The following is a 16,618-nucleotide window of genomic DNA, read 5'->3' on the forward strand; positions in this document are numbered from 1 at the left end:
ATGGGAAGAGTTCTGAATTGAATTTGGTTTTCTTTAGGGTAAGTAGAGAGTTATGGAGTTACCAAATGTTTAGAAATGAATAAATGCTTTAATTTAATCTAGATCAGTTTGATCTTAATATTTAGTAGACTTCTATATTAGGTCTATATTAGATCTAGAGGGGTTGGGATAGTGATTCTCATGGGCCCTACTTAGTACTCCTGTGACATATGACTGGATCAGAGTTGTATGGTTAATAACACTACTCTACACTATGACCCTATATTTCCTTTTGAGGTCAGCTAAAACTCGATCTCCACCTTCAGCAATCACTCCTAGTGAAGCCTCTATGACCACACTACTCCTTCCTAAAGACAGTGGTACCTGTTCATAGTTTTCTATATCACATACTCTCATCATCCTTGGTAACCTCCATGACCTTAACCTTTAATTTCATTTGAGCCATGAACTACCTGGGCCACATTCTACATTTTATTGCTCACCAGATACGCACCATCTTTGAAATTTCAATCTGACAAGTCTCAAGAAGTTGAACTTTCCTTTAAATAATAAATGTTTAAAAATTATAATTTAACTAATAGTCACCATTTTAAAATGAAAAGATATAAAATTCCTATACAGATTTTTTTTGAGAGGATTCTTATTAAAAATTGGGAGATTTACCATGTTGGCCCTGAAATTCTGTGTGGCCAAGGCAAAAAATAAAGAATGGTCCATGGTAGATAAGACACATGTTCTCTATGTTGACTAAATACCCTTGACTCTGTTATCTTCCTTTGTCTTATTTCATTCATCTTAGGGTCAATGGTCTGTTATTGATCATTGCATTTGTACTTCTTTTTCTCCTCCAGCTATATTTGGTCACTTGCATACCTTTTTGGTCATTAAGCATTTGAATTAGCAAAATTTGCAATTTGTTGTTTTCACTTTTGAATTCCCATTATAGTTCTGTGATCTATTAAAAAGCCTGGATTCTTAAACCTTTTTCCTCCTATCTTATAAATCTCCTTGTTTTGTTTCTTTTTTCTCCTTTAGAAATGGAGATCCCAAAGTTCACTTTCATAGCTCCTTTTTAGCATCACTACCAAATGTGCTTAAATGTCATAGCATAAAAATAGAAATCAGGAACAAAACTTTAAAAACAGGCTCTTCTCTCTGGAAATTTTAAAACAAACAAAACCAAAAAATAATCTATTATTAACTCTTGGGTCATATGAAAAATACAAAACAAAAATTTTAACTGTATTAAAACTAATGAAAACAGGGCATGTCATTGTGGGCTATGGTTAAAATAGTAATCAAAGGGAATTCGTGGCATTAAATTATCAAATCAATAAAAAAGAATACAATAGAAATAAATACCCAAATCAAAAGTTATAAAAATAACAAACCAAAAGAAATAGGGTAAAAAGTAGCAATTAATGAATTAGCAAACTGAAAAACTGAACACATTTTCAAATTCTTATTCTTTGAGAAAAATCAACAAAGAAGAAAAATGATTAGCTAATGTAGAAAAAGGGAGAAAGCACAAATACCGGGAAACTAGAATTGATGAGGATAAATATTAAGAGGACGTTTTGAAGAATTATGAGATTACTTCACACTACCTCATGAGAATCAAAACGAATGGTAATTAACAAGTAAATCTCTTAAATGCAATGTACAAAATTGACCCTATTAGACACAGAAACTCTAAAGAAACCAATTATCATAGAAGACAATAGAGGAAGTATTTAAAGAGCTTTTCCAATGAAAGAGTCAGGTCCAGGGATGTTAAGAAACCTTTTACAAAACAGACAATATTAAGATATGGAAACTCTTCCAAATAGAGAAAAGAACGTCTTCCAAATTTTTTTATAAAATGTACTTACCACTGCTCCCCAAACAGATAGAGATTGCATTAAATCTCATAGACCAATCTCAGATATCAATATTGATGTAAAAAATTCTTAAATCTTAATTATTTAAATCTTAAATGATTTAAAATGCTTAAATAAAATTAGTGAACAGATTTCCACAGAACATTTTTTAAAATTACCGATGAAATTTCATTCTAAAAATATTAGGAAATTCAGTATTTGTTATTTTCTTGCAGCTAAGGAGGAAAAAAATTGATGTGCTCTCTATAGACATAGTAAAGGGATTTGACAAAGTTCAACAACATACCGGTTAAAAGCAGTCAATACCAATTGCTTTATATGTTCCTAATGTGTTTCAATGCAAAAGCCAGTAAAAGGGGACTAATGAGAGGCTTATCTGTTAAAATCAGAAACAAGACAAGGAGGCTCACTATTTCTACTACTCTCCAGCATTGTGTTTAAGGTATCTGCCAATGAATAAATGAAGAGGTAAAACCATCTCGATTCACATATCTGAAATAGTAAAATTGATGGAAGAATGGCAATAACAGAATTTTATTAAAAGGCACCTTACACAATTAACATTAAATATCAGTTGACCATATTTATACAAACCAGTTAAAAGATAAATCAAAGAGTAGACTTCACTTATGATATTAAAAAAGAAAATAAAGTATCTGCCTGCAAACCTAGTAGGTTATACATGGAAACCAGAAGGTGCAATTCTGTAATACTGTTTTTTTTTTAATTTATTTTTATTGTAAACAAATGGGATGCATCTTGTTTCTCTGTTTCTACATGAAATATAGGCATACCGTTTGTGTAATCATACATTTACATAGGGTAATAGTTTTTGATTCATCCTGTTATTTTTTTCCTTCCCCCCCACCCCTCCCACTCCTCTTTTCCCTCTATACAGTCCCTCCTTCCTCCATTCTTGCCCCCCTCCACCCCCCTATTATGTGTCATCATCCGCTGATCAGCGAGATCATTCGTCCTTTGGTTTTTTGAGACTGGCTTGTCTCACTTAGCATGATATTCTCCAATTTCATCCATTTGCCTACAAATGCCATGATTTTATTATTGTTTATGGCTGAGTAATATTCCATTGTATACATATACCACAGTTTCTTTATCCATTCATCAATTGAAGGGCATCTAGGTTGGTTCCACAATCTGACTATTGTGAATTGAGCAGCTATGAACATAGGTGTGTCTGTATCTCTGTAGTACACTGATTTTAAGTCCTTTGGGTATAGGCCAGGGAGTGGGATAGCTGGGTCAAATGGTGGTTCTATACCAAGTTTTCTAAGGAATCTCCACACTGCTTTCCACAGTGGCTGCACTAATTTGCAACCCCACCAGCAATGTATGAGTGTACCTTTATCCCCACATCCTCGCCAACACCTACTGTTGCTTGTATTCTTGATAATCGCCATTCTGATTGGGGTGAGATGGAATCTTAGGGTGGTTTTGACTTGCATTTCTCTTATTACTAGAGATGTTGAACATTTTTTCATGTATTTGTGGATTGCTTGTAGATCTTCTGTGAAGTGTCTGTTCATTTGTTGATTCAGTTATTTGTATTCTTGGTGTAGAGTTTTTTGAGTTCTTATATATTGTGGAAGTTAGTGCTTTATCTGAATTATGAGTGGCAAAGATTTTCTCCCACTCTGTAGGCTCTGTCTTCACATTGCTGGTAGTTTCCGTTGCTGAGAGAAAGCATTTTAGTTTGAATCTATCCCAGTTGTTGATTCTTGTTTTTATTTCTTGTGCTATGGGAGTCCTATTAAGGAAGTCTGATCCTAAGCCAACATGTTGAAGATTTGGACCTACTTTTGCATCTATAAGATGAAGGATCTCTCATCTGATTCCAAGGTCCTTGATCCATTTTGAGTTGAGTTTTGTGCAGGGTGAGAGATAGGGGTTTAGTTCCATTCTGCTGCATATGGATTTCCAGTTTTCCCAGCACCATTTGTTGCAGAGGCTATCTTTTCTCCATTGCATATTTTTGGCCCCTTTGCCTAGTATGAGAAAATTGTATTTATTTAGGTTTGTGTCCGTGTCCTCTATTCTGTACCATTGATCTACCTGTCTATTTTGGTGCCAATACCATGCTGTTTTTGTTACTATTGCTTTGTAGTATAGTTGAAGGTCTGGTATTGCTATACCCCCTGCTTCACTCTTCCTGCTAAGGATTGCTTTAGCTATTCTGGGTTTCATGTTCTTCCAGATAATTCCATGATTGCTTGCTCTATTTCTGTGAAGTACGTCATTGGGATTTTAATTGGAATTGCATTGAATCTGTATAGCACTTTTGGTAGTATGGCCGTTTTGACAATATTAATTCTGCCTATCCAAGAACATGGGAGATCATTCCATCTTCTAAGGTTTTCTTTAATTTCTTTCTTTAGTGCTCTGTAGTTCTCATTTGTAGAGATCTTTCACCTCCTTTGTTAGATTGATTCCCAAATATTTTATTATTTTTGAGGCTATTTTGAATGGGGTAGTTTTCCCAACTTCTCTTTCTGAGGATTCATCACTTATGTATGAAAATGCATTAGATTTATGAGCATTGATCTTAAATCCTGCTACTTTACTGAATTCACTTATGAGTTCTAAATGTTTTCTGGTGGAATTTCTGGGTTTCTCTAAATATATGATCATGTCATCAGCAAATAGGGATAGTTTGAGTTATTCTTTTCCTATTCATATCCCTTTAATTTTTTGGTCTAATTGCTCTGGCTAGAGTTTCAAGGACAATGTTGAGTAGCAGCAGTGGTGAAAGAGGGCATCCCTGCCTTGTTCCAGTTTTTAGGGGGAACGCTTTCAGTTTTTCACCATTGAGAATGATATTGGCCATGGGCTTAGCATAGATGGCCTTTACAATGTAAAGGAATGTTCCCACTATTCCTGTTTTTTCTAGTTTTGGAATGAAGGGATGCTGTATTTTATCAAATGCTTTTTCTGCATCTATCAAAATAATCATGTGATTCTTGACTTTAAGTCTGTTGATATGGTGAATCACATTGACTGATTTCTGGATGTTGAACCAACCTTGAATCCCTAGGTAAAACCCAGTTGATCATGGTGCATTATCTTTTTAATATATTTCTGTATACAATTTGCTAAAATTTTGTTGAGAATTTTTGCGTCACTTTTCATTAAGGATACTGGTCTGAAATTTCCTTCCCTGGATGTATCTCTGTCTGATTTAGGTATCAGGGTAATATTGGCTTCATAGAATAAGTTTGGGAGGGTTCCCTCCTCTTCTATTTCATGGAATACTTTGAGAAATATTGGAATGAGTTCTTCTTTAAAGGTTTTGTACAACTCGGCTGAGATCCAATCTGGTCCTAAACTTTTCTTTGTTGGTAAATTTTTGATGACTTGTTCAATTTCATTACTTGAAATTGATCTATTTAAATTGTGTATGTCCTCCTGCTTCAGTTTAGGTAATTCATATGTCTCTAGAAACCTGTTGATGTCTTTGAGATTTTCTATTTTGTTGGAGTATAGATTTTCAAAATAGCTTCTAATTATGTTTTGTATTTCAATTGTGTCTTGTGATATTTCCTTGTTCATTCCGAATTTTAGTAATTTGAGTTTTCTCTCTCCTCTTTGTTAGTGTGGCTAAGGGTTTATCAATTTTGTTTATCTTTTCAAAGAACCAACTATTTATATTGTCAATTTTTTCTATTGTTTCTTTTGTTTCAATTTCATTAATTTCAGCTCTGATTTTTAACTATTTCTTGTCTTCTACTACTTTTGGTGTTGCTCTGTTCTCTTTTTCTAGGACTTTCAGCTGTAGTGTTAAGTTGTTTATTTGTTGATTTTTTTCTTCTTTTATTGAATGCACCCCATGAAATAAATTTTCCTCTAAGTACTGCTTTCATAGTGTCCCAGAAATTTTGATATAATGTGTCTTTGTTCTTGTTTACTTCTAAGAATTTTTTAATTTCCTTCCTGATGTCTTCTGTTATCCACTCATCTTACAATAGCATATTATTTAATCTCCAGGTGTTGGAGTAGTTTCTGTTTTTTATTCTGTCATTTATTTCTAATTTCAATCCATTATGATCTGGTAGAATACAAGGTAGTATCTCTATCTTCTTGTATTTGCTAACAGTAGCTTTGTGGCATAGAATATGGTCTATTTTACAGAAGGATCATTGTGCTACTGAGAAGAAAGTGTATTCACTCTTTTTTGGATGGTACATTCTATATATGTCCATTAAGTCTAAATTATTGATTGTGTAATTGAGATCTATGATTTCTTTGTTCAATTTTTGTTTGGAAGATCTATCCAGTGGTGAGAGAGGTGTGTTAAAATCACATAGTATTATTGTGTTGTGGTCTATTTGATTTCTGGAATTGAGAAGGATTTGTTTGACATGCATGAATAAGCCACTGTTTGGGGAATAGGTATTTATGATTGTTATGTCTTGCTGATTTATGCTTCCCTTAAGCAGTATGAAATGTCCTTCTTTATCCCTTCTGTCTAACTTTGGCTTGAAGTCCCCATTATCTGATATGAGGATGGATACTCTGGCTTTTTTGCTGAGTCCATGTGCATGGTATGTTTTTTCCCATTCGTTCACCTTTAGTCTGTGGATATCTCTTTCTATGAGATGAGTCTCTTGCAGGCAGCATATTGTTGGATTTTTCTTTTTAATCCAATCTGCCAGTCTTTTGATTGATGAGTTCAGGCCATTAACATTCAGGGTTATTATTGAGATATGATCTGTATTCCTGGTCAGTTGGTTCATTTTTGTTTTTTTTGACACAATTTAGTTTCTCCTTTATTTGGATATTCCTTTAGAGTAGTTCCTCCCTTTGCTGACTTACATCATTGTTTTTCATCTCTTCCTCATGGAATATTTTTCTGAGAATGTTCTGTAGTGCTGGCTTTCTTTTTGTAAATTCTTTTAGCTTTTGTTTATCATGGAAGGATTTTATTTTGTTGTCAAATCTGAAGGTAAGTTTTGCTGGGTATAAGATTCTTGGTTGGCATCCATTTTCTTTCAGGGCTTGATAAATGTTGTTCCAGGCCCTTCTAGTTTTTAGAGTCTGGATTGAAAAATCTGGTGATATTCTTATTGATTTCCCCCTGAATGTAATTTGAATCTTTTCTCTCGCAGCCTTTACAATTCTGCCTTTATTTTGTATGTTAGGTATTTTCATAATAATGTGCCTTGGTGTGGGTCTGTTGTAATTTTGTATATTTGGAGTCCTATAAGCCTGTTGTACCTGGTTTTCCATTTCATTCTTCAGATTTGGGAAATTTTCTGATATTATTTCATTGAACAGGTTGTTCATTCCTTTGGTTTGTTTCTCTAAGCCTTCCTCAATCCCAATAATTCTTAAATTTGGCCTTTTCATGATATCCCATAATTCTTGTAGATTCTGTTCATGATTTCTTACCAACTTCTCTGTTTGGTCAACTTTGTTTTCAAGATTAAATATTTTTTCTTCAATATCTGAGTTTCTGTCTTCCAGGTGTTCTATCCTATTGGTTATGCTTTCTATGGAGTTTTTAACTTGGTTTATTGTTTTCTTCATTTCAAGGATTTCTGTTTGGTTTTATTTCAGTATCTCTAACTCTGTTGAAATGATCTTTTGCTTCCTACATTTGCTCTTTTAACTGTTGAGTGGTGCAATCATTCAAAGCCTGCATTTGCTCTTTCATCTCATTTGCTTCTCTGATCATTTAATTATGTACATTCTGAACTCCCTTTCTGACATTTCTTCTGCCATGCTATCTTTGGGTTTTATTGCTGCAGCATCTAGGTTTGTTTGGGACATTTTCTTCCCTTGTTTTTTTTATATTGCTCAGTCATCTACCCCTCTAGTAGTGAAACTCTGCGATATTGCAGATTTCTTCTATTGACTAATATTGTCCCTGTAGATTTCCAGTAACTCACCTCCTAGCCTTCAGTAGCCTGAAGTCTTAGAGGAACTTGATAATGTGGTGCTCCACAAGGAATCTGCCCCTTTAGGGGTGGTAGCCTTCAGGTGGAGTATATTCCCTGTCAGTGGGCAGAGGCTCCTCCACTTGTTGACAGATGGTCAGTCAAAAGGGGGACTAGACTGCAGACTGGGGCACGTCTGGTCTGGGCCTGTGTCTCTGGTTGTACTGCCCTGGTGGAAAATCCTCACCAAGTGGGGAAGACTCACCTGGTTGGGAAGTTTTGCTGGGCAGCTGTCCTCCGAGAACTTCCCCTCAGTCCAGAGCTACCACCTGGATTGGGCAGCCTTCCTCTGCGATGTTCTCAGGGGTCCGGACCTACCACCTGGGCTGGGGAGCCTGACCCTACGAGGGACTCCCTCGCTGAGCGGCCCTCCTCTGCTACATTCCCTGGGGACTGGAGCTACTGCCTGGGCCAGGGATCCTCACCCTGTGCGGAAGCCTCTCACTGTGCGGCCCTCCTCGGCAATGCTCCGGTTGTCCAGGTTCATGGCTCCAGCCGGGGAGTCTCACTGGGCCATTCTACTCCATGAAGTTCCCTGCATTCCGGGACTACCGCCCCATCAGGGGAGCTTGATCAGTGGGAGAGACTCTCCTGGCTGCTCTAAGTTGGTCCCAAGTCTCTCAGTACCTCCTCTTCTTGAATCCTGAGTCCTGTCAAAGGGCCTCCCGTCTCCTGTAGGTGTCTCAGGAAGGGAGCCGCCTTTCTGATGATGATGGCCATGCCCTCAGGAATAATTCAAAATACCTGCACCAGCCTCCAAAGAAGCTGGGGAGCCCCAGCTAGTGTGTGCTGAGTCAGCACAGAGGCAAGTGCAGTGTCCCTCAGCAGTAGCGGGGCAGGCGGGCAGGCTCAGCAATGGCAACCGACCTTGGCGTGGGGTTTAGGTGGGTCGGTTCGCCTGCTGGTTGCTCTGCAATTGCATGTAATATTCTTTTGAAAGATAACAGAGATAGCCTTGAGTAAAAGGAAAGATTCAGATGGTTGTCTTCTCTTTAGGAAGACGGCATCAAAAGGCAGTCAGTTCTCACTAACTTAATGTATAAATTTAAAACAGATCTTTTAAAACAGATCTTTTTTTTCTTTTTTTCTGCCCTTGGAGATAGGCAAACTAATTATAAAGATCACTTGACGGGTAAGTAATCAAAATTAGTCAAAAAAATCTTCAGAGAAATGGATAGGTAGGAGACCAGCCTACCAGATCAGCCCTGTGTAGTGCAGATCATTAATAAATCAAAGGAGTATTTCTAAACAAGCCAGAGGGAAAGACCAGAAAAACCTTGATATACCAATTTCATATATATATTTGAAAACTTGTAAGATGACAGCTCAAATAATTGAAGAAAGATAAGTGGTGTTGGAATATTTGGATTGACATATGGAAAATGATAAAATCAGGTCCTTTCTTTACATGCATACCAATTTAAATTCAGAGACTATGAACATCAAAGCCACAAAATATTAGGAAGAATATGGCCCAATATCTGTATACTATTGGAATAGAGAAAACTTTGAAAGACTTAAGTTTCAGATGCAGTAAAGAATTAATTGATGCATTTGATTTGTTAAAAAATTTTTTCCATGGTAAAACAAACTCCAGACCTGTGAAAATCTGGGGACAAAATCTTTTCATTTTAGAATATAGATAAAGGTTACTTTTTCTAGTGTCAAGAGGTGCTGAAGTGGAGAAGAAAGAGACCAACAATTCAGGAAAAATGTGCTAGAGATATGAATACACTATCCACAAATAAACAGATGTCAATGAATCCTTTTCATGTGAAAAGAGACTCAATTTTGAGCAAAATTAGAGAAATACAAATTAAAATTAAACTGAGATGACCATTTATCACCTTTCAACTTTAGAAAAAAATTCCAAGTTTTAATAGTATACTTTTTGGTAAGGCTGTGGGGAAAACAGGCTTCTCACATATTGCTAGGGAAGTGTAAAATGGTATAGGCATTTACCTACTTCTAGGAATCTATTCTAAAGACACAGAGGTACAAATTTTAAAAGACATATGCTACAGCTATTCTTTGTACCACTATTCATAATAGCAAAAAACTGGAAATGACCAAAGTTATATATAAAGAAGTGGTTGAATAAACTGTAAGGCACCAATAAAGAGATGTACTGTGCAGCTACAGATACGCATAGAGAACATGAACAGTTATAGGAAAGTGCAGGGAAATACTAGGATAGTATATCATCCAGTGATAAAGTGAATGAAATTATGTTGTCATTCATCTAAATAAGACAGAAGAATGCCTGTCTACCTATCTATCTGGTTTTTGCTTACATTTTAGAAGTAATGTAATGATAAACTTTAAAAGATAAAAAAAACAGGTTGTTCTAATGTATGACCATTTTTCTAGATTTTATCAGCAAATGACACTGGACATAGAATATGTGAGTTCTTTCTGCATTATTTTTTACAACTGCATGGGAATCGATCATTATCTAAATTTTGAAAAGAATAAAGAATAAAGGACCTGCAGAAAGCATGGTCATCTTAGATGGTTCAAGTAAAACTAACTTCTTAATCCTACAGAGATTTTACATCTACACTGGGCTGGTTACCCCGTAGAAGCAGGTTTTGTTTGATCCATCAAATATTTTTAAAAGTTTAACTCACCTTAAGCAATGGGATAGATTTTACATGAAAATCCGGATTTCTGTTTTTTCTTGAAAACCTCAGTGACTCCTGCCCTGTGCTTGTGTTCCCTTGTGCCAAGAGAATGCTTCCTCCTCCTTACCATAGTCCACATCTCTCCTCGCTATGCCTGTTTCCTGGATCTCAGCTCTAGCTTTAAAGTTCTCTGTCTGGTACTGGAGGAATTTCATTTTGTAGTACTGTGTCATAGACCCATATGGGTTTAATTTGAAGCTAGATATTCAAAATAAATAGAGCAGAATCTTATTTATGACAGCAGCAGACCAGACAAAAATGGATGTCCAGAGTTCTGAGATACCTAAACTACTCACCTGTGGCAAGACATATATGATAGGTATTTAATTTCTTTTGATGGGTGAATTATATATGTTAAATGATTAAAGGAAAATGGTTAAAATTAGTCAAACTTCAGGAGACAAAAGTATGTAAGATACCACCACCTACACAGGAGGACATGTTATCATTTATTCATCATAAATACCTGAAATTGGATTTGGCCAATTTTGAAAAGTTATTCCCCCCACCCTGAAGTGTTGCCCTTAATAAAATAATCAAGTAACTAAATTCTAAATTTAAAAAATTTTTCTCCACTGGGAAATTTATGAATGTGAAAATAATTGTTTTGTGGACAAATAGCTTAAACTAGATTGTCCTGGAACAAATAATGGAGAAGATTTAAAGGAGGATTAGACTGTTGCAGATCGGAGAAGAGCTTGCTACTGCCTGTACTACTTACTGCCTGATGTGTTAGTTAAGCTCTTGGAGGTTGGGATAGTAAATGCTTCAGTCTTTGTGGAGTACATCAAGTTCTGTAGTGTGTGTGTGTGTGTGTGTGTGTGTGTGTGTGTGTGTGTGTGTGTTTCTCAGCTCTTTAAGACCACTATAGTTCATAGGACATACAAAATCAGACCTTGGGTGAATCCTTCCGATGAGCTGTTGTTTTCCTGTCCTGGCTTATATTGCACAAGTGTTTTTCTTGGGGTTCCTGAAGGTTGGATCTTGTTTGTGAAATCTCTGTGTCCCTTTGAATGCACTGACTGTTTCCTTGGTATGGCAGATTCTCCTGGTATTTCCTGTGCCACAGTATACAAAGTCAAGGGCAAGACTGATTTCTCTGACGTATAGGATACAATGAGGACTTTATTAGTTTCAGATAGTTCATTCCTTACACATGCAGTTTAAGGCAGAGTACCCAAAAGTGCCAGCTTTCCAGGTCCTTGTTCCATACATCAGAGAGGATGTCACCCAAACAAAAGGGGCCTCATACCTTCACAGGTACACAGGAACCAGAGGCAGTACACTCTTCTCTTGACAACTTCACAAGGAAGAGAGAGAGAGAGAGACGAATGGGAGATATCTTCCAAGTGACTCCTCACAAGCCTTTATCTTCCTGGGTTTTGTGGGGATCACAGGGCTACCAATATGTGCAGTACAGGCCTTAGCCTGCTTGATCTATGTGGGTACGTGCTTAATGCTAAGGAGTCATGGAGGAACATGATCAGAATTATTAACAAGGAAAAAGAGGGTTAACTGTTGGAGAAGTAGGAAATGGACAGAGCATGTGTGGAAGAGATTATACGGTGAAAGAGGAATCAAGACTGGGGTAGGACCAGATCTGCTCTTTTATAACAGCCTACTCTTATGGAAACTGACCCATTCCTGAGCAATTTAACTGACTTTGGGAGACCATCATTAAATCTCTCTAAGGGTGGTCATGGCCCAATAACCACCTCTTAAAGATCCTTAAAGATCTAGTGTCATCGAATTGTGGGTTGAGCCTTCAGCACATGAACGTTGCAGGACAAGTCATATCCAAACCATGGCAGCATCTGACCAGGTTTTGGTCAGAGAGATATAAGAGGAGATCTGCTTAGCACTTCTGGAAAAGAATTTATTTTCTAATTAAGCGAAAGGCCCTTTAGAAGGAAGGACCTTATTTCTGACTGTTTCTTCCTGTTTTGGATGTTTGTGTTTCATTAGGATTAGAACTGCAGTAGCCAGATAAGCCTGAAGGTGGCAATCACATGAGTATAGTAGCCCAGAGGGAAGGGAAGAACCTCCATCTCTGAATGACCACCATGAGCTGCTGAGCAAGGAGGGGGCTTTTGAACGTATGGAATGCAGTTATTACTACTGTTTCAATGTCCTTGTCTGCTCATTCTAACATTTGCATCACTTTTGAATTGGTCTTGATTGATCTTTATCCTTATATAGTCCTACTTTTTTTTTTCCCCTGGTAATTTTTAATTTTTTTTTTTATTAAATTCCAGATTTTTTTCTTTGCCTCATTATTTATATACCTACACACACACACACACACACACACACACACACACACGTATTGATTGTGAATTTTACTTATGTGGGTGCTAAGTATTTTGGTGTTCCTATAATGATTCTTGAGTGGTTTTTGGGAATTTGTTAGTAATAACCACAAGAAGTTTGGTGTAGGGCTAACTGCACCCTATGGTCAAGGACGAGTTGCCACTGAATACTCTGCTCAAGGCCCCATGAATTGTGAGTTTCCCTGCTCTGGTGAGTGAGAACAGTCCCTCTACTCTGCTGTGTGTGGCGTGTGATCTCCAATCAGGTTCCCTTAATCCTTTTGGGTGACTCTTTCCTGAGCATAAAGCAGTTCCCTCAGATGCATGCCTGAGTTACTACTCTGCAACTGCTTGGGCAGGCCTCTACAGATGTCTGTGGTCCTCTTTCTGTAACTTTCTCCTTTCTGGAATCTAGATGAATTCAGATGCTGCAGCCTCTCTGGACCCTGAGGCTCTACCTCTGTGATCAGAGCCTGGCCTGTGCTTCTCACCCTGACTCCAGGCAGTGAGCTTGGAATCACAGGCCTCCCTCATTTGGTTCTCAGTCTCACTGTGCTTTGTTCTTTGTAGAATGAGAATTTCTAGAGAATTGTTTAATTTCCTGAGAATTGTTGTTCAATTCTTCTTTTAGTTGGGAACATAATCCAATCTCTGTAAACCCATTTTGGCTAGAAGCAGGGAGCAGTAATAATATTTTTTAAAAAATATAAGTCACAGTATTAATGGGAACCCAAAGGTTTGTGGTTGAGATACTCTTAACCGGCAGTGGCCAACTGCCAGTAGATCAGCCTTTGTTTTCTGGCTTATCTTCATCTTGCTTTTTCCAATGACAAGGCTGGTTGCTGTCCTTTCTAGCCACAAAAACAGTTCATTTTCTTTTAAAATAGATAATTTAAATATTTTTTGTTTGTCCTTCATTTTAATTTCCATCTAGTATTTTCTTTCTGCTTAAAGAATTTTCTTTAATGTTTCCTTTAATATTATAGGTATGCTGGCTCTAAGTTATCTCAGCTTTTGTTTGTCTAAGATAACCCTTAATGTGTCTTCATTTTAAAATATATTTTTGTCGGTTGAAAAAATATAAATATATGGTGATAAGTCTTACTATTTCATTTAGTACTGTAGGGATGTCTCTTCAAAGGCGTTTGTGTTTCACACTCTGCAGTACTTCATTTTAAAATCTCTGCCTGCTTTCTTGATTTTATCTTTGATTTGTAACAGTTTGACTATGATATGCCTAAGTGTGTTTTCATTTATATTCCTCCTTAGAATTTTTTGAGCTTATTGGATCTGTGAAAAAGTCTTACCCATTATCTTTTCAAAAATATCTTCTGGACTCTTTCCCTCTTTTTCCTTTGAACTCTAGCTATGCACGTGTAAGGTTTGCTATTATTGTCTCTGCTTTTACACACTCTGATCCATTATTTTCCTCCATTTTAATTTTTTATTCATATTTCAATTTGAATATTGTCTATTAATTGAGCTTTATATTCATTGATACTTCCCAATGTTGTATCTACTATTATCCCCTCGAGGTTATTTATTCTTCATCAGTATCATGTTTTCATTTCTAACATTTCTCTTTGATTCTTTTAGACAGGTTCTATCTCTCTTCAGAAATTTCCCAAATACTTGTGCTTGTCATTTATATTTTGCATTAGAGGCTTTAATGTTTTAATCATAGTTAGTTAAAACTGGCCAACAGTTCCAATATTTAGGCCATCTTTGGGTCTGGTTTTACTGATACTTTTGTTTTGAAATGGGTCCTTTATATTTTTTTTTGTCTTGCTGTGTTCTGTACCTCAGCTTTTTCCTGTGTCACCAGGGTGCTTCTCTGCACAACTGTTGCTTGTGACTCATTGCAGGGTTTATGGTATAGTGTGAGGAGCAGTCATTTCTCAGAACTCCTGCTGCAGTCTCAGTCTGAGGCTGACTTTGGGGGACCTGAGGCCCAGGAGTAGGACTTCCTGAGCATTCCTTCCTTCCACCAGTGGTAGACAATCTCTCCTTTCTGCTCATTCCCTATTACACCATAAGCAATTTCCCTGTCTCTACACTCATCATGCCTAACTGGACCTTCTGTTGGTGTGTGATCTTCTGTATATGAGTTTCTGCAGCATTAGCAAACTTCTGCCTTATTTTATTGTAGGATGTAAGCGTGAGTAGGTTTCCTGCTCCTTTTCCTATAGCAAATACTTTTACCTAACATTAATGTAGGATGAAGGATAGGTCTTCTATCCCTCCTCTAGTGACAGATCACTTTTGCCTGAGATGCTTTCTGTCCCTCTTCCAGGAGGAAGGTGTGTATTCCAATCAAACAAGGGTCAAATTCTGAGTTTACCTGTTTCTTGTTCCTCCCCCACAGGGATGGATGACTTTTGCTTCACCTCAGAGTAACATTCAGGGTGCAGATGGCATTGTCCTTGTCTCCTGGATGCTGTCAATCACAAATCTGCACTCCTGCAAGGCCCCAACACAGATGGGCCTCCCTAGGGAACCCTGTTCCTCTCATGTGTTGTCCAGCTCTGCCCCCTGAGCCATCAGAAAAGTGAGGTGGCATGCTGGGGGCCTGGTCCTTCGACCTTTGTCACCAGCGGAAAAGAGCTAGGGAGAGGGTGAGAGTTCCACACGTGTCCGAGGTTCTCCTGGTTTTGCAACTGATGTGCTAGTTAGTGCACCTCAGCTTTGACAGCTCCCTAGATTTTCAGTTTTCTTTTTCCTTCCTGTGTTGCAGGTTTGCACCTCTTTCTGCCACAGTCTTCCAAGAAAGAAACAATTGGTGTCTTCCATTTGTCCTCTGGGGAAGTCATCACCGTCTTAATCACAGTTCACCCAGTTGCCTTGTAACCTCAATTCTTCAACCCCTTTATGTAGTACTGTTTTAGCAGTAGAGCGATGTTCTCTTGTGGCTTTCTACATTCTGATCTCAGGTACCGTGGTATTCATCAGTATAGCCCTGTAACTGAACATGTGTACCACCCTTACTAGCAAGCTCTTTATTGGCATAAACTAGACACGATGAGTTACTTTGATACTGGAAGATTTTGTTTCTCTATTGTTTAAACCATCTATGTGCAGAAAATCTCAATATTTACTCTCAGTTACTCCCTATTGGTAGCATTTTTTAAAAAAAATCACACTATTTATCAATAAATTATATGGCAGTATTTTAAGTAATGAAGGAAGAGTAAAAATAGAGAAGTTGTAACTGATAAGCCAGTATACAGAAAAACAGAAACAAATCCTCTTAGAGACAAATGAATATTGCTATATTAAAGAAAGATGAAGAAATAATCAGTGAGCTTTTTTTCTGAACAGGATACATTTCTGAGAAAAGTTACCAAACTCAAATTTTCACCCCAGAGACTTTCTAAGGACAACCAGGGCTTCCTCTTTTGTTGTCAGAGTTCCCATTTGCACTGGACGTGGAGTTTAGGGAGAAGGAGAACAAAAAGGAAAACAAATAGATGCCAAATTAAATACCTTGCTGTGAGAGTGAAAAGTGTAGCCCTTAGAACTGCTCACAGCCAGCAAGATTATTAAAATCAATCCAGCCTTTCTTTCACTCCTGCTATGTTTTGAATGTACTCTGTTCCTACCAAAATTCACACTGAAGCTTAATTCCCCAATGTAGCAGTATTGCAGTGGTAGGGCCTTAACAGGCATTTGGGGTCATAAGGGTTCTGCCCTTATGTTTTCTTGAGGGACTGGATTAGATCTTGAGGGAGTAGATTAGTGCCAACAAGACTAGGTTATTACATTGTTGAGCCTGGCTCCTCCGGGGTCTCTTGCTT

The sequence above is a fragment of the Sciurus carolinensis genome, chromosome 14 (assembly GCF_902686445.1).
Source record: "Sciurus carolinensis chromosome 14, mSciCar1.2, whole genome shotgun sequence".
Classification (NCBI taxonomy): Eukaryota; Metazoa; Chordata; class Mammalia; order Rodentia; family Sciuridae; genus Sciurus; species Sciurus carolinensis.